This window comes from Agelaius phoeniceus, chromosome 3 (genome assembly GCF_051311805.1).
Source record: "Agelaius phoeniceus isolate bAgePho1 chromosome 3, bAgePho1.hap1, whole genome shotgun sequence".
Classification (NCBI taxonomy): domain Eukaryota; kingdom Metazoa; phylum Chordata; class Aves; order Passeriformes; family Icteridae; genus Agelaius; species Agelaius phoeniceus.
The window spans coordinates 108208253-108226381 of NC_135267.1; the positions used below are offsets into that span (position 1 = coordinate 108208253).

General features: G+C 39.7%; 1 protein-coding gene across 4 annotated transcripts in view; it reads left to right on the plus strand.

Annotated features, from left to right (window-relative positions):
• Window positions 1–18129, plus strand: part of MACROD2 (mono-ADP ribosylhydrolase 2) — an 851553-nt gene that overhangs the window by 530972 nt on the left and 302452 nt on the right. The window lies entirely within an intron of this gene.

Here is an 18129-nt window from a genome sequence, read left to right on the forward strand (position 1 = left end):
TCAGTAAACCACCTTATTGATCTGCTGTGTTCTGCCCTTCAGGCTATGCCTGTGGCTGGAAAAAAGCCTATTTCTTTAGCAAAGTTTGATATAATATGATTACCTGCTCTACAACAGCTTCTCTTTCTTTTGTCTGCAGAGTTCAATGCAGAGCTAATCAAGTATGTATAAGGTTTTTTGTTATATTTTGAGTTGCTCTTTAATCTGGGTTTAATTGAAGACTATTGCATAGTAACAGCACTGTTTTGCTCTCTCACTAGAAAGATGCTAGAAAGCAGTATTCACTATCTCTGGTACTTGTTTAGAGTTTTCCTTTGGGCTGAAAAAACAAGGTTTTTAAGAAGAAAGAGTGTGTTCCATATAATGAATCAAATCAGTCTCCAAGGAATGTTAATGAGTCTAATTACTAAAAATTATGCGATGCTTGATTGTTTTAATAATTTGGGAGGAGCTGGTGTTTTATCTTGACTGCAGTAAGCAGTTTTGATGACATTTAAAAAACCCTTTTCTTCAGGGAAAGAGTGAATCCAATGTTCGTTTATTCTTTCATTTGCTTTTGGTTTCTGGCAAATATTTTCAGATTATTGTCAAAAAATTAAGGGAGGATTCTGCTTTGGTTATCACAGAATATTAATTCCCTAAGTTATTATTGTACACAGTGAAGATTAGATAGACTTGGGTAAAGGGCAGATGTCTTAGACATATCTGGTGCTTTTTTTTATGATACACCCTAGAACCTTTGTTCTGATCTTTTCAAATCACTTGGAGAAAATATTGAATCTAGGTTAGAGTCAGGCAAATAGTTATGACCTTCATTTGAGGCAATAAACCTTTGTTTTGGAACCAAGATTTTGTTAGGCTGAAGTGTTATAGTTCAAATTCAAAATGCTGAAGTGCTGAAGGTGAGGAAAAGCTAAAGCAAAGTGCATGAATACCCTTTACTTTTGATGCAGCTCATGCAATAGGCACCCAAGTTGGTGATTCACAAACCTTTTGGAGGAAATGGCCACTTTCAGGGTCTCAGCATTTAAGGCAAAATACCATCATCCTTCATTGTGGAACGTTTTGGAGCTGAGACATGGCAATGTCATCAGTTAACCTGATTTGGTGGCTCAGCTGCACGTTTCTGGCTGTGCCTCACTGACTATTGCCAGGACTGGCACAGCACTTAGGAGCTCTGGGGTTGGAGGGAGCTCTTAGATGGTATCCTTTAAAAACGAAGATGTAGCTGATGTGGTGTGTGTTCACCTGCTTCTCTCTGCCAGTGCATTTGTCACCTCATGGCTTCAATTTCACTGGGATTCTTTGATCCACTTCATTTGTGAAATTACTTCTTATAAATCCGAGATGGAATTAGTGTTTATTTTTTTTAAAGTTCTCTCTTATTTGATGCCCTAAGAAATTAAGCTTACAACAGTTGAGAACTGTTTAACTATTGCATGCCTGTAGTTAACCTTTCACAAATTACATGTAACTTTTTCTCTCTCACTTAGTTGGTCTTGGACTGGCTGTTTCATTTCATGCTATTCCATGTGCAGAGCCAACTTTGCTGATGCTCCTGTACTGTTTCTAAGCCAAGCATTTTTTTCTTTGTCTTCGCTTACTGTACATCTTGGTTCCAAACTTAACACCATGAATCACATGCATAATTGTATCTCATTACTTAAATCACCAATCTCTGTTAGCTACAAAGGCAGGGCACCTTTTTTTTTTTTTTATTATTAGCCATTATCTAATAAGACAAATCTTGACCAAATAACCTGAAAAAGATGTGAGCTAAAATTTGCCTAAGGAGTACCCATAAATTCAGCTGTGTTAATACTGTGGGCGGACATGGATGTTATTTAAAACAGAACATTGCAGAAGTAAAATTGGTTGCAGATCTCTCTTATCCATTTTGAGAATTTCTCTGCCAAGTTTGCTGTAACTTGTCTTCTGTTCTTTTTCACTTTTGGAGCTTAGAGTTATCCCAGAATTAGCAAAGTCTGCATTTTCTCTCTTCCTTTAGCCTTTTCAGGCTGAAAGGATCTCTATGTATCCCTACATCATTATGTGTGATATATGAATATGGATGTTATATATAACATAAAAGAGATTGTGTCTGATGGATTGATTTTTTTTAAAGAGTGTTTTACTAACGTGCCATTCTGAAAAATGAAAGGTAACTGCTGAAGTATTAAAATACTATTACTTAAAAAAGAATATCCTTTAACACAATGCTACCTGAGATAAGGATTCTAAGCTATCTCATCGCTACGTTTTGATAGGATAAACTGAGTAGGAAAAAGAGCCACAGAATGGTCTGGGTTGGGAGGGACCTTAAAGAGCACCTAGTTCCAGCCCCCCTGCAATCAGCAGGGACATCATCTGCCAGTGGATCAGGTCGTTCAGAGCAGCCTGTCTCTGGATACCTCTAGGGATGGGGAAATAACAGTACGTGTGTGTTACAGAGCTGTTTCTGGAATGGCTGGTACAGATACACACACATCATTGCCCCACAGTTGTGGCAGTCCCAGGCACAGGCAGCATACTTCCTCTGGAATTTTGGCAGTACCTTTCTCAGCAGACTTTCCTCCAGGATTTTAGAAATGTCAAATTCCCATTGCTATCTAAGCAATGTCTTAAAGACATGAAGTACTTACCTCGAAGAGTTGCATGTGCTGTACTGCATTTAGTCCAGCAAACTATTTCTTTGACTGTTTTGTGGTGGTGGGGAAAGTAAAAATACAGGTATTTTTATGATCAGTGCCCTCTCCTTTGAAATTAGTGTAGTAGGTGTATGTATATCTGTTTATGGGAATGGGGGAATAAAAGGTGCTGGGGAAGTTTCCCCTTAGAGATGTCAAAGCACCGTATCCTTGTTTTCCATTGGACTTAACTGTAGCTATAATAGTGAGAATAAATTGCATTTTCACTTTGTGCTTGGCATGTATCCATCCCTAAATACTTTTACTGTGCTTGATGTAAGCAAAATTAGTTAACTTTGGTGTAATTGTTTTAGTCAAACTGTTCTAGACACTACAGATGCAGAGAAAGCAGCTTAAAAACACAAAATATAGCTGGAAGGGGGGGAAAAACATGTGTGAACATTATTGTCTGTGAATGCATGAATATCTACTGTTAGTGGAAGTTAATTTACCTTATATCAGTATTAATTGATATCAGTACTAATTTTAGTCAAGGATTCACTGAAGTCAAGAGCAATTCTACCCTGGCTCCAAAACAAATGGATTGAGTGGTGCCCAGAAGTTACTGAACAATCCTTCTCCTCATGTTTTTATGGTCCACTGGGGAACGTGGTGCTTTTTGGAAACCCCCATATGGCTGAAGTAATGCCCCCTGCCACGTTGCAGCTGGACACCCAGTCCTGCAGTGCTTCTTGCAGTGCTCTGCTGTGTTCTCTGTGGAGAACTAAGGTCTTCCCTTTCTTCACCCTAACTTTAGGCTGTGGAGGATTCGTGATGGCACGACAGCAGGATGCATAACAGAGATCAATAGATTTGCTGAAATCTCTAAATGGATTTCAACCAATCTGAGTTTTAATCTGCTGGAGTGTGGGAAGGAAATCTATATTTCATTTTTGACTTGGTTGGTGGTTTGAGCTTTTTGTTATCCAAGCGGGTGCTGGTTTCTTCTGCTCCTGTTGTCAGGCTCACCTACATGAACGTGGCAAAGCTGTAGTAAGTGAATTGCTGTGCAGTGAGACACAAATATGAATGGGCTGGTATTGCACCATATCTCAATGATAAATTTGTGGTTTGTGTCTTAATGTACATTACCTTGCTAAGTGAGCTGGAAGATCCCAACTTTGACCAGTGGATAAATGGCCTCAGATGTGTGCATCAAATTGGTGGGTTTCTGTGTTCATTAGAGGCTTTTGCTCTGAGCCATTACAGAAATGGAATTATTTCTCCACTTTGTAACAAATTTTCTACAGCTCATTATTGAGGTCAATGGCTTGAACATTTAAAAAAGTATCTGCAGGGTTATTTGAAAGCTCTATTTCTCTAAGGGACAATTAAGTTAGTTATTTTTAAAATATTTATGTAACTGTCACTAATGAACTTGGATGATTATAAAAGGGAATTCTGTGACTGAACACAAAGTTGGAGAAAAGACTATGATTGTTGTTGAGATAGACATGAGAAAGAAGCAATACATTATAACCATGAGATTCATGGTATCATCTAGAAGCAGTTCTGGCACTTCTACTCAGTCGATGAATATACTACTGTCCCTTTGTGCACTTGAACAGGTCCAAGAGTTGAGCAAGTATTCAGAATAAAATTGCTTTTCTCTGTGAGGCAGCAGAAAATGGAGGTGATTTTTCACATTAGCACATTTGTGTGCTCCCTGGTGGTAATCTGGGAGCTGGGGATTACATAAAAACCAGATTCCTTAGTGCTGTCGTGTCTTTTCTAAAAGAAAAGCTGCTTGAATTTTCTTTTTTAAAGTGAAGGGGAAAAAAATCACCTCACTGAAGCAAAGTGGTGCTGACCCAGCACAGCAGTGTGGTTCATTAACAGGGGCTCAAAGCACTCCCATTTTCATATCAGTTTTCAGTAATATATGGGAACCTGCAAAAGCAGATAAGATTTATTATTTAATAATATGACCTTATCCTTTCCAGTGGCATATAAAAGATGTTTGACAAAGCCTTGTTCAGTGTTGACTTTTTTCCTGCATGCATAAAAAGCAAACTGAAGTTTTAACTGCATGGAGTAACTTCTTGATATAAAGAATTGTTTGATAGGGAGGGTGAAGATGTTTCTGTGACCATGGATTTTTTTTTTCTCTAGGAAATCTGCCTGTATTTTGAATTATAATTAGTTATTAATGAGCCACATGCAGACTAAAATTAATGTGATATTTTGTAGACTGCGGTGCAGCGTTCTCTATAATTCATGAATATTTTTCACGTAATCACAGAAGACCTGAGGTTGGACAGGGCCTCTGGAGATCTGGAAATTCTTTCTACTTTCTCTCCTCAAAGCATGGCCACTGGTAGCAGGTTGCTAAGCATAATGTTCCTTTGGGGTGTGAGTGTCTTGAAAAATGGGCACCCCATGACCTTGGTGGCCAAATTGTTTGGTGTTCAACCAGCTTCTCAGTAAGTGTTATTGTAGCTGGTAACCAGCAAATTTTTTATGCAAAATTTACATTTTTGGGAAGTGTTAATTTAAGATGGACATGTGACACCGATTTATTAAGCAAAAAGAAAGGAGTTAATAAATAACTCTCCAGAGCTGAGTAGCATCTCCACTGTATTAATTTACTCAAAGGTACCTCCAGATGAAATCAGTGACAATCCCACTGTCAGCTCTGGTGGCACTTGGGTAAGATGAGAAGACTTGAACTTATGAAGGTAACTGTGTCACTGTGGTCTTCGGGGACATGAATCAGGACACCTACTTCAGCAAGGTGTCATTTAATTACAAATGTGGGCTTTTTCCTCTCAACTGAGGAGGCTGATTCATTTTATTTGTCAAAGTTGCATTGAATCTAATGAATTCTCCCAGAGAAAATTAAATTTCATTTGAGCAACCCACATCTTCCTTTTCAAGCCTGTGTCATTGTGTCACAGATACTGTTTTGGATGGAATGATCAATGACAAGTTATTTTGTCATGGAATGAGTTAACTGATTTTTGCTGCAAAGCTTATGAGAACTGAAAAATACTAGGAATAATTTCTGTTTATTAGAATGAATCCTTGAGGTCATTCTCAGGATATCAAAGCAAAGATCTTAATTAGGATAAGTTCCAGGTCTTAAAAAAATTGATTGTGATAGCTTAGGAAACTGGAAAAGATCTGAAGTGTGCTGTTCTTAGCATTGTCAGAGCTGAAATTTTTGATTGAATTAGAAAAAGAGTTTTAATGGCTTTTTTTTTCGTAGGCAGAAGAGACCTTTTTTATGTGCTGGTTAAAGAATTTCACTTTTTTTTTTTTTTTTTTAATAAGGCTTAATCGGTTGAAACCAGATAAAGAAGTGCACATAATGAAAATAATTCCTGCATTCCTCATTTGCATCAATCCAAGGTTTTCCAGTTACTGTGGAGCTATAAATCCACACACACACACATATATATATGGATTTTTATGTATTAATAGGTTTGTCATGTATATTTCTGTAGAATTGAAGTGAGACTTGTGGCAATACACCAAAATAACGTACTTCAGGTCTCTGCTTTACATTTAAAATTTTTGCACATAATGATTTTGTTAGTTTGCTCCCATTATCAATTTAGCCTAATTTTGATCCTCAGGGGGAGAGAGAGGATCAAGCTGCCAAATGGTATATATTGTTGCCAGGTTTTCCAGAAACTTTAGGTTAGTTGTTAGTCTTTCACTACAAGGAAGCAAATCTTTTGATCAGAAGAGAAGATTAATTTGGCCGTGTCGGCCTTAAGCTGCATTTGTCGATGTTGCAGTACCACCACCTCGTTTGACACTTTCCCTTGCCTGATTCGAGAGCAATTTAGAGCTGAAATAATTGGTGTACTTAAGATGAAGCAAGCAAGGCTCCACAAAGAGGTCGCTCATGGCCGCTGGCACTCTGCCTGGGGCTGGGTAGGATCACCCTCACAGATCAGAGGGGGAGTCCATCCAATTCCAGGCTTGCTGTCTGACAGCTGCTTCACAAGAGCAACTTAACAAGCCTGTGGCACACAGCTAAGGGGTAACCTGCCCCTGACCTAATTTTTAGTAGGTCTAGCTTCAACTCTCATGCAAGAGGGCATTGCATCTCTTCCGGAATGCTTGTAACGCATTCAAATTTATTAGTTGATGTTTTTGCATACTGTTTATTTGCTGTGTAAAAACCAAACAAGCACCAAGTTAAAGCACTGTTTTTCAATTTCATTCACTGACACTTGGATCTCTGAGAGGGACTGGAAATTCCTAGCAGATATTTCTCCCGCAATTTATCCTTGCATCATCTGGTGGCTTGCGTGACTTCCTCTGTCTCGGTTCCTCCTGTGCTGTCCGGCAGGATAGCGATCAGAGAGGGGTCATGCCAGGTTGGGCAAGGCAGAGTGATTCCTGCTCTGGCATGCAGCTTATGTCATGCATGCAAGTCAAGAGCAACAGCATGAGTCACTTGCAGGCACATCTCTAAGGCAGGGGAATGCTTGTGCTTTATTCACTTCAATTAGAACACATTCTGCCTGTTCCCTGCATTACATTTTGTTTGCTGCTTTTGAGGTGCAGAGCATACAAACTCTTCCTGCACAGTACCAGCTCCCATGAACCAACATGGAACAACAAAATCACATGTGTGTTCTAGCTGTAGAATAGATTGTAGGATAAATGGTGGGTCTGATATGGAGGTTTTTCTTTTAAGTGGTATCTTTCTTGTGAACAGTGTATAATAAAATGATTACTGTTAGCAGGAGAAAATAAAAGAATGTTGAAGAGTGTATAGAATTTCTCTTGCTGATACAAGAGTATAGTTGATCACTTGCTATAATTACTTTATACTATAAAGCACCTATCCTATCTAGCTTCACTGTGATTTTCCTATAGCTCAGTTTGATTTATGGTACATACTGAGCCCTCTTGCAATGCTGCTATGCATTAGTATGAGCATAAATCTTTTATTTTCTTTTTGAATTTGACATTTTTGCTTACCCCAACTTGCCACTAATAAATTCTACAATATCCTTTGCATGTGTTTTCCAAGAGTCAAGCCCATGGTGGCCAGCTATGTTTTGTTCTCATTATAGGTGTTAAAATGATGAAAGACCCTATTCTTGAGCTCCCCTGCCCTGGGTGAATCTCAGCACTTGATTGTGTAATGCTTCTCTGGGCCCTTTAGTCCCTATAAAAATGAGAGGAAATGGTATATGGAAATGAATAAGGAACAGTTTGGTGAGGTTTGGGGTTCTTTTTTCTTTTCAGCTGTTTGTCCTGCCTGTACTGCATTGGAGCAGTGGTGCAAAAAAGGTGAAGGGTAACCTGGAAAATTTGAATGCTTTAAAAGTAGTTGGAGAGGGAAAACCTTTGGCATCTGGAGCGGTAAAGGCAGACTTGACAGACACATTTCCAGCGTCCTGATCAGCAGTAACAGCATGCTGCTGCTAAACCAGCTTGGCTCTTCATTATTTATGGTATACAAGTTATTTTAGAAGTGCTTCATAATAACAGTCCCATTAAATTCTTGTCTTTTCTCTAACTGCTCTTCCTCCACCACTTCATTTTCAGCCCCAGTGTTTCAGGTGCGTGGCACACCGAGAATTACCATTCTCCTCTGGTTTATGGTGACATATGTCCACGCTCAGTAGCAAAAGCACATTGTGTGTAGATCCAAGGTGGTGTACTTTGTCTCTCACGTTGGTTTTGGATTTGCTGGTTTTAAGAATGAATGGATGGTGTGCGAGCCCAGTGCAGCATTGGGAGGGTGTAGCAGCACGGCCAAATCTATCTCTGACTTTACAAAGTGACAGAGGCAATGCTGAGGCAATCAGTGCAACTGCCTGCTCTGCCTGCCAAGCACCTACCACTTACAATGTGTGCCAAAAAGGCTTTCCACAGCTTGCCATGTATTTGCTGCAATGACTTCAGTCAGGTGTGGGTGCTGGGGGAAAATAGCAAGGAGTAAGAACACCAGTTTGGGAGTTCAGTGTGAAGCTGCCACTTGGAAAGGAATCAAATTATGGACCCTCTCTTTATGGTGGGTTTGAGCCTGTAAAAATATTAAGCAGGGAATTAATGGTTTTGTCTCTTGACCTTCTGCTTTAGCATTAACTCCGCGTCTTCTCGTGCTAATCATTTGGTCTCTTGTTGTCGCTCCCTTAACATTTTTAAGGAATTTTATTTTTTCCATTCTAATATTACCTTCCCTCTACAACTTACAATTTATTCTGTTTGGCTAAAAATAATATTAGAAATACCCTTGTACAGTCTTGATGTTTCCTTTCCTAATGAAAATGATTGAAAAAGTGTGGGTTTTTTGTTTGTGGTTTTTTTTTTTGTTTGGTTGGGTTTTTTTGTGGTTTTTTTTTTTTTTTTCTGGGCACCTTCCCCAAAGATTTTTTATAGCCTGAGTTTAGTTTTGGTTGTAGTATAGAAACAGCTTTCTTGGGAGTTTTATGTGGTCTGTCCCTCACCTTTGTGGTTATGAAGGTCCCCTGCTTCCTCCCCCTTCTACTTGCCCTTTGAAAACGTGCACTATTATGTGTTTCAATATCACTGCCTCAGCAATTTCTGGTAGCTTTGCTTGTTTTCTTCTGCCATGCCAATGCTAAGCAAAAAATCCAAGTGCTTTCCCTTTTGCTAGAGACTGTCCTTCTACTTTGTAACTCTTGGCAGGGACAAACTCCTCCCAAATGTTTCTGGATCTCCAATCATCCCTTCCCCAGCTCTTTGCTGGAGGGGACCAGCCTGATATCTGCGTAGGGATGCTGCTCTTCACTCACTTGGCACTTGGTGCCCTCAGTTCCCAGGATGGACTTGGCAGCTCCTGGGTGGGCCGTGCCTGGGGCTCTGGAAGCCACACAACATCTGTGGAGTGGTGGCACCATGGGCTCTGCCCCTTTGTCCCTTAGTCAGAAGAGTCGTGACAACTCCTGAGGGATCCAAGGGCTCCCCAGCTGTCCCCTCTCCTGGATGTCTCTGCCATCCAGGATGTGTGAGTGAAGACCAGATGAGTGGATTTGATCACAGTAAGAGTTAAATAGCTGCTAGGAGATGGAAAATGAAGTTGCAAGCTGACCTCACCCTGGTGCTGCTGCCAGCCCAGTAACTGGCAATGCCCCCCAGGCTCTGGAGTGTGTCCTGCTGCTTGGCTGGCTGTATCCTGGCGTGTCCCACTGCCAGACCACAGGCCGAGCAGCTCGCAGGGTCTCATGGCTTGTGAGGGACCCCCAGTGCCATCCAATCAAACTGCCAGCTCTCAGCAGGTCCGGGTAAAGCAGAGAGTAGAATTTAAGCAAGATATATCCCAACAGCTGATTAATATAACGCCCTTGGCTCTGCACAGAGATTAAGCATGACAGGAACAAAAGGGGCTGGGAGAGGGGATTTTGACCTGCATTAACACTCCCTCTGTGCTGATCCATGGGACACCATCAGAGAGCACATGAGAGACAAGTTGGTGGAGGTGAGAGAGAGCAGGAGGTTGTTAGGAGAACTCACTAAACTGGAAAATTAAAAACAAATGCTTGTTTGTGTACTGTGTGCTAAGAAAGGAATACAACAATGTGATGCAACCTTGTTCAACCTAGAGAAGAGAGAGCTCCAGGGAAACTTTAGTATCTTCCAGTACCTAAAGGAGCTCCAAGAGAGCTTGAGAAAGACTTCTGACAAGAACATGTGGTGAAGAACAAGGGCAAATGGCTTTAAAATTATCGAGGGCAGGGTTAGATGAGATATTGGGAAGAAACTCTTTATGGTGAGGGTGATGAGGCCCTGGAACAGGTTTCCCTGAGAAGCTGTGGGAGGCTCCATTTCAAGGCCAGGCTGGATGGGGCTTGGAGCACCCTGGTCTAGTGAAAGGCATTTATGCCCACAGCAGGGGGTTGGAACCAAGAGGATCTTTGAGGTCCCTTCCAACTCAAACCATTCTGTAATTCTATGAATATAAATTAAGTGAAAAAACATCATGACATGTAATTCTTGAAATTGGAGAGGTTTTGCTTCCAGCGCTTGGCGTATTCAGGTACTGGCATGTATTAATTTCAATGTTATTTTATTTGCATTAATTGAGACCATTCCAAACTTTCTTTTTCACTTATTGCTTAAATTTGCCGGCTTTCTTAAAATTGGAAAAAAAGCTGATTAATCTCTGTATTGACACATCATAGTCATATCCAAGCCATCACATCAGGGGCATATCATAACAAGGGATTGGATTTGCTCCATTCCCAGGTATCTTCAGGGTGCACTTGATGTGATTCCAATACTTTTGTATACAAGGCTTTGTGATGGAAAGAACTCTACCATGGAATAAAGGAATAAAGTTACATTTGAATCCATTGATTCATTGTGATGTAATGTAGACCTGATTTGGTTTATATTGTTTATTGCAGAAATATACAGGTAGTGTGTAAGATATAAACACTGCAAATTCATTATAAACACAGGGAGGACCTTGTCAAAACTACCAAAAGATAGTGGCATGATATTTGGAAATGGAGAAGCTGAGCCCACAAAATAGCAGCTGCAAAATTTTTATCTTTACTGTCTCCAGTTGTGTTGCAGTGCAAACAAAATCTTTGGGCAAGAAAATAAATTCCATTAACTTTGCTCAGTGTTCTGCAAGGAGTAACTGATTTGAAACAAATACTGAAAATTGCTAATAATTTCCTTTAGATCTTGCTTAAGGAAAAGAAATACTGCTTCTGCAGTGGAAAGGCACCGATAAGTAGAAGATAAGTTACCAAGGAAATATTCTCCAGCAGGGCTTGGGATCCCTTCTCCTGCTGAGCTGTGGGCGAGAGAAGCGTTTCCACAGCCAGTTCTTCCATCTGTACTCCAGCAGGCTGGCAGCCAGGGAATAGAGCCTGATCAACAGCCTCAAGGGGGGATGTGGCTTACCAGCTAATGAGTAATCTGTTTGGCCATTTTGTGCTTTGTAGATTGATTTAATTTATTTTTTTTTGCCCAACTCGAAATTGCCAGAGTAGCAGCCCACCTGCCAGTAGTCCAGCCTTTGCCAAATAATTTGTGCTGGCATCCTGATTATCTGGAAAGTCCAATTCAAAAAAAAAAGAGCTGCAGACAGGAGAAGAAGAGCATTGGAGACATTTTGAAACTGTTTCTCTGACAGAAAAATATTCTCTTTTTTTCAAAGAAACACAATTCTGTTTGATTTCCGCCTTCTGGGAATGCACAGTACTTCCCTACACAGTGTATGGCCTGCAGTGGGGTGCAAAGCAGTGATTTGAGCTGAGGAGACCTTGATGGAAGCTCTCCAAGAAAAAAATCTGTGTACTTGCAGGCCCATGAGGAGTGGGTTGCATGGTTTGGTAGGTGGCCCTCTTTCCTGTGAAGTCTGTCTGTCCCCCAGCTGACTGGGCACAGCATGCAGGGCTTGGGTTTACGGAGATGGTGCAGCTCAGAGTTGTATTAAATAACAAGAGAGTAGATTGAATTCTAGGCGAACTGTTCATTTTTGCCAACTTATCTTTGCGATAAGAAATTGGTATAAAAAGGATGTGGATTAGAGAGATTAGTAACAACAGAAGATGGCAGATGTGTAGCATCGTCCAGCCAGCGTGTTCCCCAGAAGGAGGGTCACTCTGGGAACTGAGACATCCCAGGAGGCCCAAGACTGGGATGCTTTTGCTTTTGTGGAGAGAGGAGTTCAGTCCTGTCTTACCTTTCATAATGCTATCCTATCATCTTTATATGTCAGATGTTTTCTTCTGGTGTCATAAGTCCAAAACATTCTTTAGAGCAGGAGGTGTTCCGTAGCAGATTTTAGCAGTTGATTCTTTGCAGTAAGAAACCCTAGTGATGTTTTGTATTTGGTTGTTCATCCCTTTGCATTAAAGCAGTATCCCAGGGGACATGTCCCACCTAGAGACAGAATGATGGCAGCCAAGACAGGTGAAGTGTCCAGGCAGAATGGCATGAAGGTCTCCGGAAGTGGGTGGTGCTCTGGGTTTCTGGTGTAACATCTCCCTTGAAGAGGCTCTCGTGCCCGTGTGATTCAGTACGAGCAAGCTGCAGACTACTGACTTCTCTTCAAACTTCTTCTGTTCCTGTTTACTTTGGACAGAGCAAAGACTTTCTGCAGCCAGCAAGACCTAGGCTTTGGAACGTGAAGTTTTCCAAATAAATGTCTAAGGCTCTTGCTGTGGCAAACCTTCTGGCACGTGAATAAAGTTTTTTAGGCCAGCTTGTACAAGCTTGGCAGCATATGCAATCTTGTGCAGTTGGGCTTAGCCAAATCCTGCATTCAGACTGTGCAAAGTATTTAAATATGTACTTAACTTCATTGCAATTTAGCAAAACAGGTAAGAACCTTAATGCTTTGTTCAGGGGTGGGCTGTAGTGCAGAAATTTAAGTAATTTTCACAATCAGAACTCGTTGTTGTTTCTCAACAAGGGAAGAAAAATAGCAACAGAAACTACTCTTAGAATTCACAGTTATTCAGTTGCTACAGTAAATATAGCCATTTCAAAAGACTTATTATGAGACTAATGTAGCTGATAAAAAGCATTTACATTTCAAATATGGAGAGTAATTAAGATATATTTTAAAGGAACATTCACTTTTTGGAGAACAGTGGGACTTGGGTTGCAGTGATTGCCATGATCTTTTTCTCACAGCTATTCGCTGTACGTCGATTTTGGCAAACAAAGTTATATTTAATGACTTCTTTTGTTTGTGTGAATTTATGGAGTGCACTTTACCAACATTCCCAGTTGCATTCTCTGTTGGGTAGTTTTCTTTCAGTGTGTTTCATTTGTATGCCAACATTGCTCACAAATAGCGTATCTTGTGCCTTACTGGCCTTTGTAGGATTGGTTTTAGGATTCAGCATTTTCATTGCTTTTGCGAGTGTGTTTTTCCCTTTCTTTTCCATTTGGCATAATTATGTGCTCATGATTATTACCTGCATAAGTCAGCTAAGCGCTTCTTTGCTTGAATGTTAATCTTTGTCAATTCTTCACCCACTAAGTGTGAAGGTAATAGTATTGCTAACTGGTTTCTGTGAGGCTGCATGCTGAAAAACGTTTCACATTAACAGGGTAATTGAAACTGTAGCTAATGTATTGGTCAAAGTTGGTAAGCTTTCTAAAGGCTTCTTGCAGAGAAATCCTGTGGCAATTATCCTAAAGAATAGACAATGTATGTAGTGAGCTATTCAGACTGGAAATTCAATGCTTTACATGCCATTTGGGGTGCTGATTTCATCACTCTCCCTCTTTTGGACATTGGAAGGACTATTGGTGGAGTAAAGTCTCATTCAAACAGAATAAAAGGCACCATAATTTAGTTTTGTCCTGTAATGAATGATCCTCATGATTCATGGGATGCATGGGTCATGCTTGCATCCTGTGGACAGACCTTGTTTTTCATTATTTTTATGTAACTCTAGAGGGTTTTAAAGTTTTCAGTTTTCAACTCAACTGAAAATCCTTACATTTAACCTACCTGTTTTTAAATTTAAGGGCTGTGTTTGCTCTTGCATTACCAAGGCTGAATTTGGCTTTCTGAATAACATCTGTGTTCCTTCTGTCTCTCTTTTAGCTGTCTACGTAAGCCAGTTGTCTGAAATTTTACATGGCTTTGAGTTTTCCCCTGGGGAAGCTGGGGAAAAATGAGAACAAGAGGTACAATCTGTCCATCTTAAAATTAGCAGCAAAACTCTTGTCATAAAGGTACAATATCATCCTAGTCTGTGCCTTGATTCTTTTAGATGATAGGGCAGATTGGTTAACATAGAGATTTCAAATTGTTCTGATAAATTTTGTAGACTAAGCCCACATTCATTACAGGAGTCAGAATCACTAGAGGCAGCAGGATGTCAGAAACTGGATGTCCTCAACTTTTCTTTAAAAAACAAACCTGAAACTAAGAAAACCTGTGGAATGAAATGGATGCCTGTCCAAAAGCCCAAAAGCTGTTGGCTTTTATGACAGATCTCTGCCACTTCAGTTGTTAGAAAAACTGGAAGCTACAGGCTGGTGGGTAGGGAGAGGAGTCTGGGACACAGAGGCAGGGAAGCAGAGGGAGAAATAGTATAAAATGAACTTGTATGGTTTCCTGCCAAACATGGATTTTGTTTTGTTTTGGGTTTCTCCAAGCTCTGTCCACAGAAGTTTTTCAAGTAAAATGCAATATCTTTCCAGAAATATCTCCTGGTAAACTTCAGTTATATACTACGTAATAAATATTCCTCACCAAAGTACTATGAATGTTTTACAGTATGGCCAGAATACATTATTATAGGGGTTATTTCTGGGTTTGGACTGCTGTAAACTTTTATAAATGTAATTTGCCTTCCAGGCATGGAAAAAGGAAGAAATTCAAATGTGTGGTTAATTCAGCAGCTGTGGGTTTCTCCTTAAAACTTCACCGTTTATGCTGTGGATGCTGTATGGATCAGTGCCCAAAGTATCTTAAATATTTTGGCATTCCATGTGCATGCTGAACTGTGGTGTGACAGAGCAGTTCATGGAGCTCTGCAAGGAGGAGCCTCAGGGATTGTAGGAGAGCCTTCTTTTGTCAGGGTAGTGTGCGGAATCGTGATACTGATCCAGCTCTTCAACATGGCAGCACGTTCTGCTTAATTTCATAAAACAAAGAATAATAATCAGGTCAGGTGCATGCAGGCATTTTGCAGTGAGCAAAAAACAAAATAAAAATAACACAAAAACATCCAGACCCCTGGGTGTTGCCAAGAGGAAGGAAAAGCAGCATTATCTGTGCATGGCAGGGAGACACATGGTGTCAGGTAAGAACGTGCAGGCTTGCCCTTCTCTCTGTGCCCTTTCTGCATAGTCTGAACAAAAAAGGAGATGGCAGCAGTAGGAACACAGTGAGAACTTTCAATGTTGAGTAAGGACCAAATCATGATATGCCTGGCAACTTGTGCCCCATAGACAAAAATTGGTATTTTCAATCAACTGGCAGTAGTCCCAGTAATGCCCTAAAACTCCTGACCCCTGAGAGCTAGCACCTGACAAGGCCACAGCTCTCCCAGTACCTCCAAGAGTGGGCTTTGGCATGCCAAATTTAGCACTAATCTCATTTACCTACAGGCTGGGTTGATGGGTGGATGACAAGGAGTCACAGTCACTAGTCTGACCCAGAATTTAGAGGATTCAGATCAGCATTATTATGCAACGACAGATTTCTTTGTTTGCTGCAGTTCTCAGCTGGACCTCCAACCACTGGTTTTCAGGATCCCCCTTCCCCCTTTCTTAAAAATCTGCTTCCAAGAAGTCCCTTTAGAAGAGATTAGAACATATGAGCAACAAGTAGTTGTGAACTGATTTTTGGGATGCTGAATGCAGTATCCATTTGGACACTGCAGATTCTGTATCTTATCTGTCAGCTCCTACAAAAGAGAAATTTGTCTTTATGTTGGGCTTCGCTAAGTCCTTTTGACATGTAATTTCCAAATTTCATTGAGACAACACCTCAGATCTGGGCTGAGAACAGGAAAAATGAAGATTTGCAGTTGTTTTTGGAGTTGTGTTGAAATATGGCCTTTCACTTCATTGCAGCAGCTTGTCCCTTCAAGGTCAAGAAAGCTTACTGCTTGCTGGTTGTTAGCATATCAACTGGCAGCAGAGCTGAAAGGTAATCTCACAGCTCAACAGGGATTTTACAAGATATTTACAGTATTTTTAGGCTGTTATCAGGAAGAGATATAATTTTAAAAGAGAAAGGTATTCAGAACAAAAATTGGAAAACAACTGTGCTCCTAAACTAGGTGTTATTTAATTTTCTTTAACTAGTCTCACAGATTTGTATGATCTGAAGAAAAAAACAGAATATTATCTTTATCAAATTTGGTATGAAATTTTTTGAGAGGGGAGGTGGTAATGCTTAGAGACAATAAATACTCTTGGTAAGGTAACATGAAATTTATGATTTCAAAGTTCAGAATTTCCTTTTATTTTTCACTGCTGGTTTCAGCTTTGCTTTGCATCCACTTTCCCTCCTACTTACAGGCATCCTTTTGAAGTCTTGATTTTATTCCTAGATGCTGCAAAAAAGCAACTGTGATCATATTTTCTGGCAGATCTTGCATTGAAAAAGGCATTTTCTGCTGCAAAACATTCCTGGTGCAGTCAGACACCCGAAAAGTCACAGCCACCCCCCTGTTTCACTACACACTTGTGAAAAAGTAGTTATCCAGCAAAAGCTCTCCAGGTAGTGCACCATTTCTTGCTTTCTGCAGTTGATAAGTGTATTAGTAGCGTAAAAAAAACTAAGTGTATCCATTGTAGTTATTAATGAACATGTTTTCTCCTAAGATGAATTAGAGTGGCATCTAAAAAATCCTGGCAGAATACTGGAAGTTAAAATCGATACAAAAGGGAAGGATGCTTATGGTATGCACACTCTTGTTTTTCTCCTCTAAATGGCCCAGCCTGAGTAAGCTGAACATTTTCATTATCTATACTACATTTACCTCATATTTAATTTTTTGTGTTATTATTGACCAAAACACTGCACATAATTAAAGAAAACATAATCTCTGATATCTTTACTTGATATTTGTTGTGTAATTCTGTATCTTACAGATTTCCAGTGTTGTTAAAAATACACATATGGGGAAACTATGCTATATTAGAAGCATAGTTTTATATACACTATTTTAGAAAATGTGTACTATATGTTATTTTAATATAATAAATCATTGTTATTTTAGCAATTTATATTATTTCCTTAATAATGAGCAGTGGTATAGTGATAAATTTAGTCCCAGCATGGTTTACTTTATACAAAACATTTATATGAAAGAAAAATAAAATGTTATAATATTAGTAATGATATATAATCAATACATATAAAATGGAAAACAAGTTATTCCATTAAAAATCATATATGATATAGGAACATTTCAGAGGAGAAGACTAGAACTATATTTTCACAAGCCAAAGGCTAGAAAAGGCCATATTTGATGTGTGTGCTGAGTTAATTTCAAGGCATTTAGTTACAGGTGTGACTTTGTAATCATTAATATCTTTCATTTTTCCATATTTTTATTATTGTTGTTCTTCTCTGTTTTTTTTTCCACATTTGCCAATCATGCCTCTGACTCTGACCTGTAAACTTTTTTAAACTCTTAACTTTTTAAAGACAATCCTTTATTTTCTGCTTTTTACTTCAAACTGCATGCTGGAAGAGCGCAGAGATTATTATAGTGCTGGATTCACCACTACCCAGAGCACATTTTATTTTCCTCTTAATTTCTAAGGGACTTCAGCTGACTTTATGAAAATGATAGATTCAGCTAAGATCTCCTGCCAGCCCCTCCCCCTTCCTCCAAGTCCCAGGAGCTTGCTTTTTCACTAAAACGTAGATGGAATGTTTTGGAAAAGGAATTTGAAAGCCTTAGCCATCACCTCTTACCCATTAGAGGTATAAGGAATTGTTTGATATGTTTTCAATAGGCAGAGAATGAGGCTGGAAAGGCTGATTTGCCAGCAGATTGGTCAAAAT